Raw genomic sequence first — 6244 nt, forward strand, 5'->3', positions numbered from 1 at the left:
TGAGGAGATTTGCGATTTTTTTTTTTGTGTTTTTTTGGTTACTTGGTTTTTTGTTCCGCAGCTCTCCAGTTTGGAATTTAAGCAGCTACAGTATCTGGTTGCTAGGGTCTTCTCTACCTAAGCAACCAGGCAGCGGTTCGAATAAGAGAACAGGAGAGGAACTGAATATAAAAATAAGAAATAAAAAAGCAGTAATAATAAAATTGTAAGCTCATAGAGTTGTGTGGCTTCGGGGTCAGTGACCCCCATTTGAAAGCTGTAAAGATGTACAAGTGGAAGGCAAACAATTCAAAGACTATAAAAAAATAAACAATGAAGACCAATTGCAAAGTACATAGTAAGGCTGATACCCCACACAGAGATCTCTGCTACCGCAGGCGACTAATCTTTTCTAAAAGCCTTTCCACTGGCAATAAAGGGAACTGCTGGTGGACAGGCCTCAGGCGGTAGCGCCTGGCAAGTTACCAGGGGTGGCAAAAAGCTGAAATTCCGATTTTTAAATGGGAATTTCGGCTCTTCTACTGCAGAGAACACTACACCACTATTGATGTGGGGCCACCTTGCCCCTCTCTGACGCAAAAGAAGCGCTGCCAGGAGCAGCATCAACTTGGCTGGCTTAGGACCCCTGGGGCGGCGCTGGGCCTATACATTGCTTCGGTTTTTCAAAGTCACATAAAGTTGCCTGCAGGAGGGAACGTTGCTGGTGGAAAGGCATTTAGGAGAGATTAGTCACTGGCAGTAGCAGAAGTCTATCATGGGTCACTAATCTTTGATTGGGACATCCGCCTAAAAGTTAACTTATAGGTGAACCACCACAATAGTAAGAAGATCATAATAGAGGGGAAAACTCTGGCTTTGAAATATATATATATATATATATATATATATAAAGAGAGAAGAGAACAAGGTGATTGATAGGGGGGCCTGAGTGTTTTAAATGCGTAACTTTAATACAGCCATTGGCCAGGAAAAGTACATGGTGAAATATAGAGAGGTTTTCAGGGTTGCTTTGAATGACCCCTGCGCTCTGAGCTTTGAGAATTTTTTTCCATGACCCATTTATCCTTCTTACATTGAGGTAGGTTTTGTCTGGTAAATCCCATCACACAAGAATGAGCCCAGTGTTACAAAATAACCAGAATTCTTCAAAACAAATATTCATAATAATGTTGTTGTGGATTACTGGAACACAATGTATGTACTGCACCTTTTTCTAATTAATAGTTTCATCCACTTCTGTTACAAAGAGTTAATGGTATCCATTATTCTTTGTAATAGATATATCCATTAGGATAGATATGTATTACTGCATGCTGGGTTGCTCAGACCTGCTTCAGTTTATAGCTGTAGCCGTGGGTACAGAGAAGGATATAGGGATTCCATGGTATTCCATACTAATTTCTCTGCAGGTATGCTGTAATGCAATGCTTATGGTGTTCCAGAAGGCCTGAGTCACTCCCAGCCTATGCTACACTATATAACATTCCCTTACAGTGCAAAGCGACTTCATTATGAAAACATCAGTGCACATGTGAAGCACCCAAGAGGTGACGCGGCAAAATAATATTTCATAATAAATGCTACGTGCAACTTTTCAAGAAAAAGAAAAGTAATCAAAAGTCTAGGATTGTTAGAAAAACATGCTTTTTAACATTTTCAAGCCATGTAACATCTGGAACATGTTATGGTCACACTACTATTTTAGTGGTAGGTAACTAACTCTACCCGAGTATTATCTGGAGCAAAGAGAAATCAATCAGCTCTCTTGAATACCACATACATATACACAAAGCTTTTATTGCAAAGTCACATTAATAATATTTCCAAAGGCTGCCATATCATCAGTACTAGAAGTGAGATCTGTGAGGATTTTACATCTTTAAACACCATTACGGTTTTTTTTTGTTTGTTTGTTTTATTTGACAAGGTGAACTGCAAAATTTTTCAGAATAGACACTTATGGGAACTACTTGTTATTAAAGTTGTACTGCAAGCTTAACTAGTTTTATTGGGGAGTAAAGGGCAACGACAGTGTTCCTCAAAATCAGAGGGTTCCTTTGGGTGTAATTACATGGATACAAAGACACACTAAATGGTAGTGTATTGGGGGGATCCTTATTTGAAAGGATCTGGGGATTTTTGTAGATAACAAGTTGTCTAATTCCAGGCAGTGTCATTCTGTGGCTACTAAAGTAAACAAAGTGCTGTCTTGTATAAAAAAGGGCATTGACTCAAGGGATGAAAACATAATTTTGCCCCTTTATAGGTCCCTGGTAAGGCCTCACCTTGAGTATGCAGTGCAGTTTTGGGCTCCAGTCCTTAAGAAGGATATTAATGAGCTGGAGAGAGTGCAGGGACTGCAACTAAACTGGTAAAGGGAATGGAAGATTTAAACTTTGAGGTTAGACAGTCATGGTTGGGGATGAAGGGGATTATAGGCAGATAGGGGATGTTTTTGTTATACCTGTAAAAAAGGATCAGCGCACCTGAGGCCCCCCCTTTAGATTAGAGGAACGGAGCTTCCATTTGAAGCAACAAATGTGTTTTTTCACGGTGAGGGCAGTGAGGTTGGGGAATGCCCTTCCTAGTGATGTTGTGATGGCAGACTCTGTTAATGCCTATAAGAGTGGCCTGGATAAGTTCTCGAACAAGCATAGTATCCAAGGCTATTGTGAAACTAAAACCTACAGTTAGTATTGATGTTGGTATATATAGTATATGTATGTGAGTGTTAAACTTGATGGACCTCAGTCTTTTTTCAACCCAACTTAACTATGTAACTATGTAACAATGGGTATGTTAGAGTGTGTAATAACTGTTAGATATTTTATACATTTACATTGGAGATTTCCTGTTTGCAGCCCTTAGAGTGCTACTGAGGAGCGAATTCCAGCATCAATGAGTTTGTCTGTCATGGGTATGCTGGGAACAGGAATTCAAAACTGTTGAGCTGTAGTTTGGACATGATGTATATATAGGTAAGGTATCTATTATCTTCAAGTCAAGTCAAGTTGGAAATTATTGCCATTTGTACTACAGTAAATAGGAATTCTTGTGCAGCATAGGATAGTAAGACACATTTAGATTTTGAACCCATATCCAGAAACATACAAAACAGGGCAGAGCTGGGCCATGATATAAAAAATCCCTGATGCTTCATTCTGCAGACCCACATCTGTAACAAAACTAAATCAATGTTTTGGACGAGCAGGAAGATGTAGCCCTAAAAAGCAGTGTAAAATAATGTTATCTGTTGCATTCACCAGTGAAGACAATCAGCCTCATTAACAATTAGGGTGGGGATTGCAAAGTGCAAAAATCAAGCATAAGGGCAAGGGCACACAGAGCGGATTGTCAGCCTGCGGATAAGCCAAAATATTTTGTAGCCGTGACAAGTATCTGGCTACAAATAGCTCCATGTGTCATTGCCCTAAGGCTAATGGCCCAGGGGGAGATTGGTCGCCTACAGTTAAATCTCAGCTACCACAAGAGACTAATCTCCCCGAAATGCCTACCCGCCAACAATAAAGTGAATTGCCAGTGAGAAGGCATACAGGTCGCTTCATTTTTTCCAAGGTCATGCAAAGTTTCCTCCTGCAGGGCAATGATCCATGGAAGATTAGTCGCCCACAAAGTTTCCTGCAGAAACCATGTTGTGTTTCACCAGGGCCGGAACTAGGGGTAGGCAGAAGAGGCACCTGCCTGCAACAATTGGGGGGCACCAGGCAGGAGCCTACCCCTAGTCTGCACTCCCTTGCCCCCACCGCTTGTCATACCGTGGTGGGGGCAATGACCCCCCACGCGCTTGACAGAACTGTGCATGCACGCCAAAGCACACTGGAGGGGGGGGGAGCTGCAAGGGCGAGGTAGTCGACTGGGTTGCCTAGGCGCCCCTGTGTTCCACCTGCGTTTGGAGCTTACATGGACCTGTTTCAGTACAGGAAAGAAAAGGCTGCATGCTGCACACTCCTGCGGTGGAATGCAGAACTCCACTGCTGGGGAACAGAGGGCACAACACTACTGTGTAACAGCCCTTAACTCATGTTTTTGCACTCTGCATCTTGCCTGATTCTTTCAATCCAAAATGGCTCAGCATCCTGGCACCCACAACTCTGCATTCTGCACCTTGAGTACTTTCAGCCAAAATTATGCAGTTACACTTGCATTTTGTATGCAAATTAGTTTAAATTGCACTGAAAATTGTCAAGATGTCAATTTGCATTGTGTCAGGATGGACTCATTTTCAGCACACAGCTGTGTATATTGACCCAGCCCAGAGTGGGAGCCATGGAATTGCCACCAGCTTCAAGGTACAATAGTTTAAAACAGGCGGCAGGTTGGACTCACTGGCATTAAGTACAACCATAGGGAAGTGTATGAATGGTGCCAATGCACCCACGTGTTGTTGTAAATGAGAGCTATATGTGATGTATACATTCACAAAGTACTTTTCAAATTAAAATAATTACTCTTGTTCATACGCAATTTACATGGTAAGAAAACCCCTATAAAATATCAACAATTCTAATTTGTCACATGAAATGGAGCTGCTCTACTGATTCATCAGCAATATGCCATTTCTTTGCAGTTGTTCCATCTGAATTACAATTTTATACACAATTTACATTTGAATAAAAACTTGAGTAAACTCAGTGTAGCTAATAAAACTGACATTTTTATTTAACATTTTCTACACTTCATTTAATGTGGCAAGATACATAGAATTATTTAGGGAGCCCTAGGGCATGCAATCCAAGTAGTGGCGCCAGAGGCACAGGGCGATTATATGACTTTTGTGAGCAAAGCATGTCTGACAGACACTGGCCTCTGGCTGCCGGCTATAAAATGCTCTGGATTAAACTGAAATGTTGTCTGGAAAAGTAGGTGTATGAAGCAATTTCAAATGAAAAACAATAAAATCAAACTGTATTCTTCTGAGATACAAGTTAAGATGACAGCCCTGCCAATTGCTTTACATTTTACAGATAAATCACAGATAACACAATCAATATTGGCTAGAATGTTGATTCAGCATAAAAGCTTAAAATCTATCTGGAATCAACAGAAACAGTTACACACAGCACTGCTGAAAATGCTGCCACAATGATTGAGAGAAAGACTTAATGCTTTGTAATAAGGAGAAAAGGGCTGCCATGTTTTACTAAGAGTGATAGTTGAGATGGGAATTAAATGATAGGGCTGTGTCAGAGCCAAAGATACATCCCTTACCTGTGCGCAAAGCAAATTCTCATCACATGGGTAGCTTGGATGAATCTGGTGCTCAGCCGGTCTGTCCATTGAGGGTCTGGTGAAATTGGAACCCCATGCGGCTTTTAAAGTTAAAACAAACTGTCCAGTCTCTGCCCCCCTCAGTCTGGTTTCTCTCCTCTCATTTATTTCATGGGATTCCTGCATGTGAAAAGGAGAGCTGGCTTGGGGGAAAGGCAAGGGAAGAAGAGGGGTGGGTGGGTGGGTGAGGGGGGGAGCTATTTTGGCAGTCTCCTCTTCCATCAAAGCTGCACTTTTACCACTGGCTGCCCCTCTTTCAAGCCTCTCTTCCACTCATAAGTCCACGGAGCTGCCAAACCTGGGAGATTTGCTGACTGTATTGCATTTAATTAACCTTCTCCATTCTGGTGTATGACTGGGGATAAAATAGTCAGGGAAAGTATTGGCACATTTTGGAAGCGAGCCTGACAGGGGAAATGCATAAACTTGCTTATTTCTGTATGGGCTTATGGGCTATTTTAATGTAGAAACTACATAAAACACTCAGGGTGAGCGTCAAAGGATATCCTTGACTCATGTAAAGCAAATAGCTGGTAGCTGTTTACATATACTAATATGTTCTTTGTAGTTTTACGACTTTTTCGTATCTTGCGCAAATTTGACGTCGCCGTCGCGACTTTTTCGTATTGAACGATCGTAAATGGCGGGAAAACCTTTCCGACTTTGATCCTTCTGTGCATGATTTTGGAAGCCTCCCATAGGACTTAATGGCACTCTGCAGCTCCAACCTGGCCCAAGGAAAGTCTTCCATAGGGCTCAATGGCACTCTGCAGCTCCAACCTGGGCCAAGGAAAGTCTCCCATAGGGCTCAATGGCACTCTGCAGCTCCAACCCGGCCCAAGGAAAGCCTCCCATAGGGCTCAATGGCACTCTGCAGCTCCAACCCGGCCCAAGGAAAGTCTCCCATAGGGCTCAATGGCACTCTGCAGCTCCAACCCGGCCCAAGGAAAGTCTC

At 42.3% G+C, this 6244-nt stretch overlaps 1 protein-coding gene across 2 annotated transcripts in view; it reads right to left on the minus strand.

Annotated features, from left to right (window-relative positions):
- The window catches only part of LOC101733912, a 37426-nt gene extending 32010 nt beyond the window's left edge, over positions 1-5416 (minus strand). For both annotated transcript variants that reach the window (XM_031902373.1, XM_004914703.4), the window contains exon 1: positions 5230-5416. The gene's annotated coding sequence lies outside the window, so the exon portion shown is untranslated. The remainder of the gene's footprint in view (positions 1-5229) is intronic.
- Between the last annotated feature and the right edge of the window lie 828 nt (positions 5417-6244).

This window comes from Xenopus tropicalis, chromosome 5, assembly GCF_000004195.4.
Source record: "Xenopus tropicalis strain Nigerian chromosome 5, UCB_Xtro_10.0, whole genome shotgun sequence".
Taxonomy (NCBI): Eukaryota; Metazoa; Chordata; class Amphibia; order Anura; family Pipidae; genus Xenopus; species Xenopus tropicalis.